We start from the raw sequence: 14778 nt of genomic DNA, 5'->3' as shown, positions 1-14778 counted from the left end.
AATTAGGTTTCCAATAAGTAAGAAACACAATTAAAATAGGATGTGAGTACGTTTGCTCATGCGATAAGTCATTAAAAAACATGCAGCGCCATCATCCTCCGACTACTTCCTGTCAATTTGCATTAATATGCATCGTGGAAACCATGTTAGCACTTCTGCAGAGGCTAACATCCACGGTCTTCCTGATCTTGTATCACTCTTGACTTTTTGTGTGTGTTTACATGATGTAAAGCACTCTGAACTGCCCTGTAGATGAAATGTACTATTTACATACTGTAGGTATTTCAGTTTACCAAGATGCATTTTCTCTTAGAATAGTTCAGATATGCTCAGGTATATGTAAAAATCTGCTAAAGAAAGATGAAATAAATGGTAAATAGATCCATAAAAGCAAAGGTATATGTATCTGTATATGTATGTTTTAAAAATGCCCAATATAGTTCCAATTAGTTCTGGTTTGTCCCCGTTAATTACTGTTTTTATTTATTTCAGTTAACGCAAAATGTTTTCTCACTTTTAGTCTTCATGTTAGTTTTAGTTAACTATTTTTAGTTAACTATTATAACCTTGGTTCTAATCCTGTTCCGTATCAGCATCACAACTGTTGGGACGAATTTAAAAAACGTCATCAGATTTACTATTATGCTAAAATATCAGATGGACAAATCTTTGCTTTTCTTAAACCACAGTGTGAATTTCCATAACCCATCTGCAACTTCTGTTTTTCTTAGAGTTGCTGTTGAGGTTGGTATGTTGTTTTTTTTTTTTAAACAACCTCACATCCGTGGTGCTGGATATCTAAGGAAAACTGTAGGTTGCATGTCATCCCTTTTGCATTTAGTTACCGCCTCCTATCACCATTTTTCTTTTTTAATTCATCCTTGCAGCACTCTACACCGAAACGCGCTTAAGATGCGTTTCTGCTTTGCACAATGCAGCTGCAGTAATGCGCTCGCTCGTAATGACCTACAGTTGATTTGTTTGCGGTTTGGAACGGCGATGCCGTGGAGGACGCCGGCATGCATAATGTGGATTAAATCACGAGTCCGAAGCGTTGCGATGCTGAGACATTGCTGCGCTTGTGGTTTTGAAGTCTGCACACGCACGCACACACAGCGAAGCCTTCCACAGCTGATGGAAAAGCACACAAATGCGGTACATCAGCGTGTGTGTGTGTGTGTGTGTGTGTGTGTGTGTGTGTGTGCGTGTGTGTGTGTGTGTGTGTGTGCGTGTGTGTGTGTGTGTGTGTGTGTGTAATTTAGCATGAGTAGATTGTTGTTGTCAGTTGAGATCCTGAGCTGTGTGCGCTGGATGTCTGAGAGTCTTATGGAGTCGGTGCTTACTCATGTGGAATGGACCTCCATGAGTGAGCTAATCAGACCCATGGATCCCGAGTGAAGTTGTGGAATTCGAGATACATAAATGCCAGACCAATTAAAGATGTTTAAAGGCTACATGAAAAGCACCAGGAGTGAAGTGTGGTAAGCTCAGCCTTTGATTGGATGACATCGTAACAGCGGCATCGTTTTTCAATTAGGATGATGATGCTGTGAAGATCTTTTGTGCGAGTCCAAATGTTGTCTCGAGAAATATCTCTCTTCTTCAGGCCCCACGTCTGGGTGGCTGCACTTAGCTGTTACACAATGTTGTTGAGCCCTTTAGGATCATTTTAATGATGCAGCAGTGGTTTTAGTTATGCTAATAAAAGAGAACTGATGACACATCTGGAGAGGAGGAAAGGAAAGGGCAAAACTGCACAGAACAAAAAGGAGAAATGACTTCAGAGGTGAGTGGGAAAGTGGGGAGAGATGGTAAAGAAATGTAATCATTTGATATTCATAGAATATTTTTTTATGATTATTTTTTATTCCTCTGGCTCTCTCTCAACATCTCATCACTTTAACTTTCACTCTTTTTCTGCCTTGACTTGTTGATGGTTGGTAACCGGTTTGTCTTGTGATTTTTGAGTCACAATTAAATTTGTTCTGCATCAGCAAAGGAAATTGGATGCATAGTAGTCAGAATATGGAAAACTGGTGTGTGTTTCATGTTTAATTTAATTGAAAAGGTAAAAGTTGCAAAAATACAAAATCTTAGCAAGGATTATTTTTCTAGCAAATAAGCAGCAGATTTTTGTGGAAAAAAATCTGCTAGTGGATCTAGTACTTAAAAAGAAAATCTACATTACGGAATTATTGACTTAAAACAATCTGCTATATCTTGCTGAAAAGCGGCGTGTTAGTTTTGGCCTATTTTAAGTATACTTAGAGATTTGCTCTAGAAAGTTGACAAAAAAATACTTGCTAAGATTTTGTGTTTTTACAGTAAAAAGAAAAAATCCCAGTGTTACTACGCAAGACAAAATCAGCCTAGGCTCCATCAGCGGTTATCAGTCAGTCATGCTTCTTCCTTTGGATGTGTTGCCCACAGTTTGGCACCGTTTGGTTTGACTGATCTGTTTATATAAACTGCAGCAAGTCATTACGGCTTCCTGCTGCTCGGGCGACATGCCCCTCCCTGTGTGACATTCCCCAGGACATTCATCAAATGCCTAATGGCCAAAAACAGGGGCCAGGCCACACTCGTCTCTACACTTGTGCTTTTGGCTAATATGTTTCATGTGGCAGATGGAGAGAAGATGGCGGGGGAGCTGCAGTCCAAGAAAGCCTGTTTGTGTCCTTGGCCGGCGATCCTCCACCAGCTCCTCAGCACGCAACTGTTGAAACGACGCTGACTTTGACTATATTTATTCCTGTTGTGATTCAAGAGCTCTTGAATGACTATTCTGAAATATGCAACAAAAAGGAAACTGCTGTGATTCTTGGAATGTATAGATTGTTGTTAAAAACGAGAATTTGTTCTCGATGGACTTGCACCAAAGGAACAACTGAAACCTCAACTTAATTGGTGATTTTGTGAACTTTGTCAAGCTTACTTTATTTATGTTTAACTTGACAACTTAATAAGCATAATAAATTGTATAAACTTAATTTCAACTTCTTTTGGGGTTCAATTTTTGGCCATTTTAGTCTTTTATAGGAGGAAAACAAAACTGGGGTGTGAATTTTTCAATCAAACTAAACATTTGATTAGCAAGCTAAATATTTAACTCCAAACAAAATATTTAGCTAGTAAGCTAGCTAAAAGTTAGCAAGCTAACCAGCTAAATTAGCACTAACATTAAATTTGTTAGCTAACTAAGAGCTTAGCTTGGAGTTTAATATGTAACGCTAAATTAAATAAAGGTTTAAGAATAATTTGGTTAGCAAGCTAAATATTTAGCTTGAAATGCATTTGTTAAGCAAAGCTAAATGTTTAACAAATTATTTAAGCATTTAGCTCTGAGCTAAGCATTTGGTTTGAAGCTGACATTTAATTTCTAAATGAATGAATAACATGGTAAAAATATGACTTTGACAGATGAGTCCTGACTTTCCTTCTCATGTGACTCAAAAATTCAAATGATTGTAAGTTTTTGGCTGTAGCTTTACAAGCGACACCCCACAGACTACTGTCATATGTTAAAGCACCCACATCTTGATATGGGAATATTGAACAGAAATGTTTCTGGTGCCCTAATGCTCCAGAAGGTCACCAGTAGCAAAAGAAGCAATGGAAATGACCAAAAATCTAAAAGTTAGCATTTTCTAACATTTAACCTTTTTCAGTTATCCTTTGATAGTATCTAATTTTATGTGTTAGCTCATGTTCAGTATGAAAGAAAAGTAGATTGATAAAGTTGCTTAGTTGTTGAAAGCCACATTTAAATGTTGGGACATTCTTATTCAAGGGAAAACTTTTGTGCAGAATATGAAAAGGAGTAAACACGACGTTTTTCTTTGTACAAAATTTCTGCGTCATTATTTAGTTTAAACTTTCAGTTTACTTGCAGAGCTTGTACGTAGAATGCGTAGTAGTCTTTACACACCATGTTAAAGACAACATGCGACTGAAAAGTGATGAAGAATTCAGTTTTCATCAGCAATAATCAGTTTTGGTAATATGTGTAGAAACTAAAATAATTGTCCTAATTATACTGGAGAGGATAACTAGTTCAACTGCCAAGCTTTTGTCAGACATGCTGATTAAAATGTCTTCCCAGTGGGGCAGCACAATACGTTGCAAACATATTCTTATGCCAATAGTTGTGTATCCCAAAGGACTGTTTAGATTAAGTTGTTTTTTTGGTTATTATACCGCAAGTGTCAACAATACATGTTATTGCATGCCAATAAGATATTCAGTCTACTGGACGGTTTCCTGTTGGATCAGATGCCAGCATCTGGTACAGATGAATGCTAAAAGTCACCAAGAGTTTTGGAAACTTCATAATGAAAGATGACAACAAATAGTCAGGAAAAAAGTAAATCTTCCTCACAATACTTTACCAAAAACATCCCAGTCACAAGATGTTAAAGTATCATGCATTTCTAAATCCTCACACACACGCACAGTGTGTGGTTTCAAAAGTCATACAGCACTTGAACATGTCACACTGTGAGACACCAATAGGATAGTAACTCCTGTCCCACAGAATGATGGGACATGCCAGACTGCTTGTCTCGCTGCTGCAGCAAAAAAAAAAAAAAAAATCTCATCAGACTGGAGTTCCAACAGACATGTCAGCGCTGCAATGGATGGAAGAGAAGCTTCGGGTGCTAATGTGATTATTAGTCAGATGCTAAAAAGAGGACGAGGGGATGGAAATGGCACAGGCACTGATTTGTAGAAGAGGACACAAATCAGACGTCCGTTTCTGTAGCACTCGGAGTTTCCCAGACATTTCTGACCATGTTTGACGTTTATCGTGTTGGTTATCAGAGTTAAACTGACGGTTGGTGAATCTCTTCACTCTGAGCTGATGGGAACTTACAACCTGAGATTGTACTTCTTAACGTGAGACTTCAACTGTAATCCTACAGTGACATTTATTTTTTTTAAAAAAAGGATCTAGTAACCAGTAGAACAGAAAACAGCTCCATACATAGATGAGAACAAAAATAATTAACTTGGCACATTTTTTCAGTTTGAAAAAAAGTGGGAAGAATCAGTCAACTCAATTTTTTTTTTTACCCCTCCAGGGGGTATTTTTGTGGGCTCTAGTGTCCCTTATATGACAGGAAACAGGGAAGAAATGCGGCAAATGTCGTCGGGTCTGGGAGTCGAACCCGCGACGGCCGCGTAGAGAACTGAAGGCCTCCAAATACGGGTCGTGCTAACCGCTACACCACCGCGGCACGCCCCAGTCAACTCAATTTAATAACCTACATCTCTTAGCGACTCGGTCACTTATGAAAAATGCATAAATAAAAACATGCCTGTTCAATTTAGGCCCTGTTTACACGACAACAATTTCTGGGTTTTGTTGTGTTTGTACTGTACATTTACATGAAACCACCGAATGTTTCCTCCGACAACGGAACAGTTTGAGAACAGGTTCCAGAGTGCAATGGTTCTAAAACGTACCGGTGTCCATTGTCCTGTAAACAGAATAAATGGATCTTTTCTGTCAGGGAATCTCTAGCTCATGCATAGTATGACACAAAACATAGCTGCTTCCTACAATCCACAGAAGAAGAAACTACTGACAATGCTGGTGAAATTACAATTCGTGTTTCTCCATCGGATACGGTTTCCCTCGGCGACTCTTCACCGCTCCGCACCAGGTGGCAAAATACACACGTGCTTGTTCAGCGCTCTTAACTAGAGAACTATGGAAACCGTGAAAGCTCAAACAACGTGTTTCAGTGAAGTTGAACTTTTTTCCAACTGCGCCCTAATCAGACACACATAGTGCGTGATTTCCCCCGGTGTCTGGGGGAACGGTGTCTGATGGGGAAACGCGAATCGATGCGCTTTAAACTTTTTTTTTAAATACATGCTCACTTAATTTCAAAGAACATAGCACCAACTAGTGGAGTGGCGAGGGCATTACGCCTCTTCAATGTGTGTCCTTACTGTGTAAACAAAGATTGTCTTAATGTGTTAACAGAAATGAAACAAAAATTAAATTCTCATTGGATCATTGTCATGTAAACAGGGACTTAGTCTGGGTCGACGCCCGCCCTGTGGCGGGCATGACGTCATGTTTCTGTGTGTGTTTTTTGCTCCAATGTGATAATAAATTTTGTCAAAATGAAACAAACACTGTAAAATCACAAAGTTTAGGATGTTCTGAAAATAATGATACCAAACAAGGTAAGGTAAATAGTTTTTATGGTGAAAATATAAGGGTAAATTCAAAATTAGACCAAAACGGCCATTTAGACCCAAGACTCCAAAGGGTTAAAAAAAACAACATATAAGTTATATTACAAAACATTTAAGAATTTTTTTTTTAATTGAATTGCAACATACCAAGCCATTTCCTGTCATGTAAAAAATAACTGTAAATAACATCCTGACACACATCATCAGAATAATTAGAAACTCTTTGCTAACCTGAGTTATACAAATAAGACAATTTAAAAAATACTATTATTTTAGCAAATTTTCCACTTTCCAACCTCCAAAATGTGACTTTTTTGGCAGTAATTTTTTTCTGTTTACTCCGCAGTACATTTCAGTCTTGCATTACCATCGAGAAGCAAAAAAAATTAATTGCCATGACTGTGCAGGCAAGCAACAGATATACAGTAGCCATTTTTGGCTGGAAACCACTGCAGCACTCCCTAAATCAATAAGCCAATGAATTGATCAGTCAGTAGCGACATACCCAAGCCTTTTAACTTATGTGGCCTTTCAATTAGCTTAATGAGCTGCTTGTTGCTCAGCAGTGACTGAGGTAATGCGAAGCCGTTGATGATGTCACACGACTTCTCAGAAATGAGTTTTGCACCGTCAGGAATTTTTTTTCTTTGAAACCAACTTTTCAACTTTCTGTTCAGCATAATTAGGCTGCTTTACAAAATGTAGTCGGTAACTTTTTACTTTTCTGCTACTTTAATGATCTGATTGTATAAATGTGACTTTTACTATGCGCCTTTGTTTCTTGGGTGAGCGACGGTTTGATCCTGTGATGAAACCCTCACAAAGAGGAAGGCTGCAAGAGGAAAATATGAAAGCGAACAATTTCAATGTAAAGATGAAAAAGTGAGCGGAGGAAAGTGGAAAACAGTGCAGGGAGACAGGCTGGGCGTGCATCAGCTGTCAGATTAGTGCAGTCAGAGCGATGGTAAGCCAAGATGAGACGGCTGAACTTTTCACTGCCTATCCTCTCGTTCCCTTTGGTGCTACCATAGACACTTTTCTCTGAAGGTATTAGCTGTCATTCTGTGTGAAGTTGGGCAGCTCTGCACCTCCACTGTCCTTCCTATAACGGAGGCAGCAGCAGCTGAAAGCGCTGTGGCAGGGCCGGAATCACTTCAGTTACCTCAGACGTCTTCCTCATCATGGGAGAAATCATTAATCTGAAGACGGCAAGAATGAAACTTGACACTTATACTCAAGACTGTACCAGGTACTATGTACTGCGTCACATAACATTATTAAGTGTAGATTTATTTCTTTTTTGCACAAATAATGATTTTCCATCTTTGATTAAGAGAATACTTTTTTCTTTAACATATGGATCTGTTTTTATAGATTTTTGTTTGTTTGTTTTACACTGGACAAATTTTCCTTGGTTTTATCTGCTGGTTTTTCTCTTCATAACAAATTTAAAAGGAAATCTTGAAATGAAAACTAGTTTCAATTCCCCCGTAATAGATGTTTCCATTACAAATGTACGGCAAACTTTGTCCATATTCCGCCAGTGTTGAAAAAAAAAACCACAATTCTGCAACTGCAGCGTCTGCGTTAAAAGAACCACAATTAAAATCACTTGAATAAGTTTAAAATGGTAAGTCATTAAAAAACATGCTGCGCCATCACCCTCCAACTACTTCCTGTTGTCTTCTTCTTCGTGGTTTGCGTCAGTGGAAGCATCGGTTGTTGATCATGTGATATGAAAAAAGTGTTTCCTTTTCAGTTTTGTGAAACAAACCTATTTTGACACGGCTAAAAATTCACCTCATAATAACACTGAAACTTTTTTATGGATAAATTACTTTTTTCTTCAAAATGGTTCCAGTTAAGCAAATTTATTTTCTAAATATCAAATGTGGTCAATGGAAACGCAGCTAGTGAGGAAAAGAGCAAGATGCTACTACACTTAGAATTTCAAAGTTAGCTAGAATTTTCTTGGCGTCAGCTTGATCCAGATGAGTCGCTGTAGCTGCGTTTCATTACAAATGTGTGCAAAAATTTTTCCTATATCTTTGTAATGCCGACATAACACCAATTCACAACTATTGTCCTTCAGTTAAAAATTACATGCAATGAAATTCAATCAGAATAAATCTGTTTAAGTCATTGCAAAAATGGGAAGGTCATATTTCATCCACAGCACTAGTGTACTTAACACAGAGATTTGGTGCTTATGTTTAGAGGAGACATGTGCCATAGATTTTCTGAGTTGTAACTGAAGTTATATAATAGGAAAAAATAACATTATAATCCAATGAGACACCAAACATGCTATTAATAGTGTGGGGAACCAGAGAAAATCCTAAGTTTATTACCCAGGTGGTCTCATGTGATAGGAACTGTAAGTTATCCATCTATTTGCTATACTCGCCTAATTTGTACAGGGTGGAGTCTTATCAAATCAAATGAAATCAAATTTTATTTGTATGGCACATTTCAGCAGCAAGGCATTTCAAAGTGCTTTACATCATATCAAACACAGAAACACAAAGTCATCAAGTGGGGGGTTCTTGCTTTTGCATCCATAAAAGGTTTACCTGCTACACTCCTACTGTGTTATATGGAACGAAATACCTGTTGGTATTTTTATTCCCACTCACGCTCGCAATCACACAGTTTAAAACGATGTAAACAGCATTTTAATGGGTTTCTAGCACAAGGCTCCGTACACCTCTTTCACGGAATTTCGAGCAGGGACTCCGCCGTCCCTCACGGATTTTTGTGCAATTCTATGGTACCTGTTAGTGTCTAGAATTTACATGGTTTCTGTTACGCGCAATGATCCTCAGTCACTCGTCATTTTTCTTCTGGCACGAGGCTCCATACACCTCTTTCACGAAATTTTGCTCTGGGACTCCGCCGTCCCTCATGGATTTGTTTGCAATTGCAACATAGAATCAACAATCAAAACATGACATTAAGTTTGTTCCAAATTTGTGGTGCATAGATGCTGAAAGCTGCTTCTCCTCGTTTGGTTCTGGTTCTGGGGATGCAGAGCAGAACCAGAACCAGAAGACCTGAGAGGTCTGGAAGGTTGATAGAAGAACAGCAGATCTTTAATGTATTGTGGTGCCATGCCGTTCAGTGATTTGTAAACTAACAACAGTATTTTAAAGTCTATTCTCTGAGCTACAGGGAGCCAGTGGAAGGACTTTAAAACTGGTGTTATGTGCTCTATCTTCCTGGTTTTAGTGAGAACGCGAGCAGCAGCATTCTGGATCAGCTGCAGCTGTTTGTTTGATTTGTTGGACAGACCTGTGAAGACGCTGTTGCAATAATCAATGCGACTGAAGATGAATGCATGGATGAGTTTCTCTAGATCTGGCTGAGACATTAGTCCTTTAATCCTGGAAATGTTCTTCAGGTGATAGAAGGCCAACTTTGTAACTGTCTTTATGTGGCTCTGGAGGTTCTTATGGGTGTTCAATGTCTGTAAGCCTGCAACTATCAGCATTCCAAAAAATAAAGGCATAAAATATTTCACTCTATTAAATCTGAATTTTTTGTGATATTCCAATTTTACGAGATGTACGTGACGGTCGTCTCCCTTTTTCCCCTTCCACCGTACAATACATCCAGCATAACCTCCTACCTGAAAGCCTTAGCGCTTTGTGTGCAGGCTTTTCCTTTTGTTTGGCAAGATGACGGGCTTAGCTGTTGTCTGAGGATTTGCTCCACAATACCAGTCTAAGGTTTCATTCAATCAGACATTTTTTTTTCCCTCTTTGTGTCTCGGCATGCTTTGTATCAACGTTTCAGAGACCGTTTCTCACTGTAATCTCCTGAGGTTGAGTCAGTCTGAAAATACAATGAGACTCTATAACATGGTTGGTTGGTAGGGAGCACTGACAGGTCTGCGTAAAATTAATATACAGACGTTATGGGAAAGCCTGCTATTGATCTTAACATTCTGTTGAGTTCGGTGTTTTACGCTTGTCATATTAGCTCTACGTCTCCTTCCTCCAAACCTTGGTATTTGCTGCTGGGTTTTAATAGGGGACGCAACATTAACCAAGTGTCTAAAACCAAGTTGAAATTGTTGAGTTACACCTTAGGGTCTGTGAATGAAGCGCCTGTTGGATTCTGTAAACGCTAGCTGTCTATGGCCGACATGGAATCCTTTTGTTTTGTGTTTGTGAGAAGTTGCTCAACATAAAAACTTTAAGTAAGTCATGTAAGTCTGAATCGGTAAGATTTCTCAGTAGATCTATTGAGAAGTTTCAGTCAGATCGAAAAATTACGCCAGAAACACAACGTTGATTATGGTCATATGACAGCTCTAGTATGAATTAGTCTGTTTAATATTACATTACGTCCACTGTTCTTGGTCTCTAGGTAACAGAATCAATGATTTCAAGGAATGGAGATGTGCCTCATGTGTCTGTTCATATGCAACAATGCAAGCATATTAAGAGAATCATGCGATATCAACGTTTAGTGTGCTTAACCATGTACACAGTAGACTGCCACTTGTCAACTTTCTATATTCCTAAAGCTAAAATTAAGTATAGTTTTTGTTTATATTTATATTATTAGCTTTTGGTATCTTTGCCAATTTTGAAAAATGTCATTATTTCTAGTAAACATAATTTTATTTTCCATTTTTATCATTTATCGACCTTTGAAGTTGTTTGTTGTGAAGCACTTTGGTCAGTTGAGGCTGCTGTAGTATGTGAAATATAAATAAACTTTTGACTTGACTTTGGTGGAACATAGCTGAAAATTATTTGTGGTAAAGTTTGCCCATCATGTAATTTTTTTCCCTAAAATGTATTTTTAAAAATGCAGATTGGGAAGTTAAAATAGTCAGGCGGAGTGCCAGTTCACAGGCTATTGGCTGGTGTTTGCAAAGCGACCAATCCAGAAGTAGCATTCAATTTCCTTAGAGATGATTGGCCTTTGTGATCGCTTTCATCATCGGTGATGAAAGCAAAAATAAGTAAAACTATTGGTTTCTGAAGTATTGCTCAGACAGTTTCCACTATATTCAGATGTATTTGGTGTTTCAACTATTAAAATAAGCAGCTATACGTGTTTTTGGATGAGATCTCCAGTAATTGCAGATTTTAGCTATTTGCAGGTAGCTGTGATCCCCAACTCCTGAAAATATCGTTATGTTCCGCAGGATAGGATTTTTATACATCACATAAACTAAAAACTCTGTATGTTGAGAAAGGTTGAATAACGGAGACAACTGGAGATTTTACCCAACATCTATATATGAAAAAGTAGCAGCAAACTGACTCAGTTAAATTGACCGGGGAACTCTGGCGGATCCTCGGCCCCAGAATAGTCTTGGTAATTGCCTCTTTTGATATGAAGATGAGGATTTATATCTAGCAGTAATAACTAGTGCTGCACAATGTTGGAAAATCATGCAATGCTATTTGTATACAAATTGATATCAGTTGCTGTAAATCACGCTTTTTTTTCTCAGCACACTCATTTTTGTCTGTTCTAGCTTGCAACGCTGGTGTCTTGGGCGCCATCAGGTACGGACATCTGCTGCTGCGAGCCTATCGAGCGGGCTAAATAACTTTACGGCATGCTGGGAACTATTGATACTTGGAATTTATTGGCATGCAATTATTGTAACCAAAGCAGTCCGTTGTGACATCAATATTGCGATGACAATATATCTACAGCCGTAGCAGTTCAGGTTCCTCCCCTGATGTATGGAACACAGAGTGAGAGCTGCTGCTGAGGAGGAGCGATCCATCGTCATGGGAACCCATAAAAAGGGCCGTGGTTCATTACGAACATAATTGACTGAAAGGCTTGTTGAAGATTTGCGAGGACTGACTTTATATAGTGCTTCTCTAGTCATACTGGCCACTCGAAGTGCTTCACACCAGGTCAGCAGGCAACCTGAGGGTGAATCCTTTGCTCAGAGGGAATATCGACAGGAAACTGGAATTTACCTGCAGCATCCAATTACAAGACAACTACTTTTCCCAGTTATCAACAGTCAACCACTATGTATAGTTCTCTTTTTAACATACACCTCAGAATTGTTAAAAAAAAACCCATCCACAAACTCTACTTTGTTTTTTTTAAACGTAAAATCAGATGTCAATTGAGAATGGATTGATTTGTAAAAAATGTCTTATGGCTCCTCATTTCAGAGACAGTTCAGACTCGGTGTAGAGCTGTGATATCCAGATATGCACAAGATCTCTTGAGTTGCTCAGAGTTGCTCGCACTAAATTTGGCAGCAGAAGCTGGGGGCGTAATTGATCCTACTCAGGTTTCCCTCCAGTGTACACATGAACATGAGCAGCAAGAGTGCTAAGGTGTGGAGAGGTAAAAGACAGGAAGCGAAAGAGAAAGCTGCAGATAAGAACTCGCAAGTACTCTGTCTGTAAACTGGCTTAGCCCCTTTATTGATCAACTTTTGTTCTTGGGTAAGAAGCGTGTATAGTCTTATTGAACTGATCTATTTATGATAGGTCACTTTGGTAGTATCTTACTCACAGCAATTAAAGATGTTCTAGTTTCTTTTTCCAACTAATTATCAGCAAAAAAAGATCCAGTAGATCAGTACAGCTTGCTGTCTGTAAAGTTGCAGTCAAAAAATATACAGCAATAATTTGGATTATTTAGCTTGTCTTAAGAAGTAAGAAAGTATGGGGTTTATTTTTTAGTCATATTTTCATCATGTTCATTATTTCATAAATGTCAGTTTCAAACTAAATTATATTAGCAAGCAAAATATTTAGCTTTACATTAAGTATTTAGTTAACAAACTGAACACTAAATATCTAACCCTAAAGCTGAATATTTAGCTGGCAAACTAAATATTTTGGTCTAAGCTAAATATTTACCTAATATGCAATTTCATGTCCCAATAACTAACTACCAAAATAAAAGCTGGGTTTTGCAAACTATAAACGAGCTGTGTTAGCTAAATATGCAGCTTGAAAACTAAATATTTAGGTTGAAATTGCAATATGTAGCTTGAAACTGACATTTATAAATGAAATAAGATGGTGAAAAAATTACTCTCTAAAATGAGCTAATTTTTTCCTCTGACAGGCTAAAAACCCAAAATTATTACTTTTTGACTAACTTTACAAACGACATCTCTCGTCTCTGGCCTTTTGTGCTATGATGCAATTACAGTAAAATTTACTGCAGCAGTTATAATTTGAAGTGGCATTTTTATTTGGTGTGAATTGGATATAAGTTGTACACTATCATGATTCAGTATATAATATTTGTGCTATATTTTTCTCTACCCTCTTACTGTTGGTACTGCACAACACTTGGTTATTTGCATTAACTGTTGTATAAATCTGCAGGAATGAGCAACTGTACTTTGTCCAGAAGTAGAAAACATGCTGATTGAACAATAACCAAAATAACTGTAGAGTTGTACTGTAATACTGATTCAGGTTTGAAATGTTTCCACATAAGCCCACAGAATACAGCAGTCATTGTAGATGTTTCCTTCTTAGAGGGTTTTAAGGTCACCTCTAAGATTATGCACACTGCCATCTAAAACAACTCGACCATTAAAACTGTTGGAGCAGTTGATGAAAAAAGTCAAGTCAGTCTGTCAGAAGTTATTTTGTTGGATAGCTGATTGCCTGCAAGACCATTGCAGACATTTAAAAAAATGTGAAGCTTTTGCGTCCTGAGGCCTGCGAGCCACTCTGTAAGGTTTCACTGTACTTTGTATTTATGAAACCATCAACCTTTATTAACAGTTCAGCAGATCAATCTGTGTAGATAGCTATGCCAATTTGTGAAAGCTAGCAACGCTACTTTGTTATAGCTAACGACTACAAATTAGCTACTACAAATTAACCAGCTATTACAATTTAGCTAACTATTTTTGTGATAGCTCATTAGCTAGCTATTTAAAAAGCTAGCTAAAAAGCAATTAGATGTGGTGACTATCACCAAAACTAATTGTAACAACTTGCCCAGCTAATTTGTGATTTGTGAATTGTAACTATCACAAATTAGCATAAGGATGTTAACTAATGTCCATTTTCTTTTCTTTTTCTGTCTGCTCTTCTGCTGTCTTTGCCCACATAAACTGTAAATTACAATGGCAGTATTCCAAACATATCTGCTCTCATTCACTGATTTTAATACTTTTGTCATTGGAAAATAAAACTGAGATTTTAACTCAAACATTGTACCTTCAAACTATGTTTGTAATTATGGTCACTTTAAATCTCCTAGTGACCATTGAATAAGTGTTAGGACAATGTTGTTTTGCAACATTTGTCCTGGGCAAATGAGCTAATGCATTAAATTATACTAATGTATGACCATTATATAATTTTGGTCAGATGGTTTAATTCAATCTTTACTTTTTTTGAGCACATTCTCCGTAGGATGTTTTGAGACAAGTTCGTTACAGACTGGATCTTCAGCTTCCCTGCTTGATTTTGATGCATCTTCTGTCCATAAAGCATAAAGTGAAGCCAAAGTTTTTAAATGTATTGTAAATGACCAGTATTGCTCCTTACAAAGATGACAGAAATTGCTTTCTTGAACAAACAGTTGAATTGTTTTTCT

The 14778-nt window shown here is 37.8% G+C and overlaps 1 protein-coding gene across 7 annotated transcripts in view; it reads left to right on the top strand.

The window, feature by feature from the left end:
• LOC102219889 (neurexin-2) overlaps nt 1-14778 on the top strand; it is an 813998-nt gene that overhangs the window by 25842 nt on the left and 773378 nt on the right. The gene's annotated exons all lie outside the window — the stretch shown is intronic.

The sequence above is a fragment of the Xiphophorus maculatus genome, chromosome 14 (genome assembly GCF_002775205.1).
Source record: "Xiphophorus maculatus strain JP 163 A chromosome 14, X_maculatus-5.0-male, whole genome shotgun sequence".
In the NCBI taxonomy this organism is placed as follows: domain Eukaryota; kingdom Metazoa; phylum Chordata; class Actinopteri; order Cyprinodontiformes; family Poeciliidae; genus Xiphophorus; species Xiphophorus maculatus.
The sequence above is the reverse complement of the archived record's forward strand: the minus strand, read 5'-3'. Positions and strand labels throughout refer to the sequence as shown.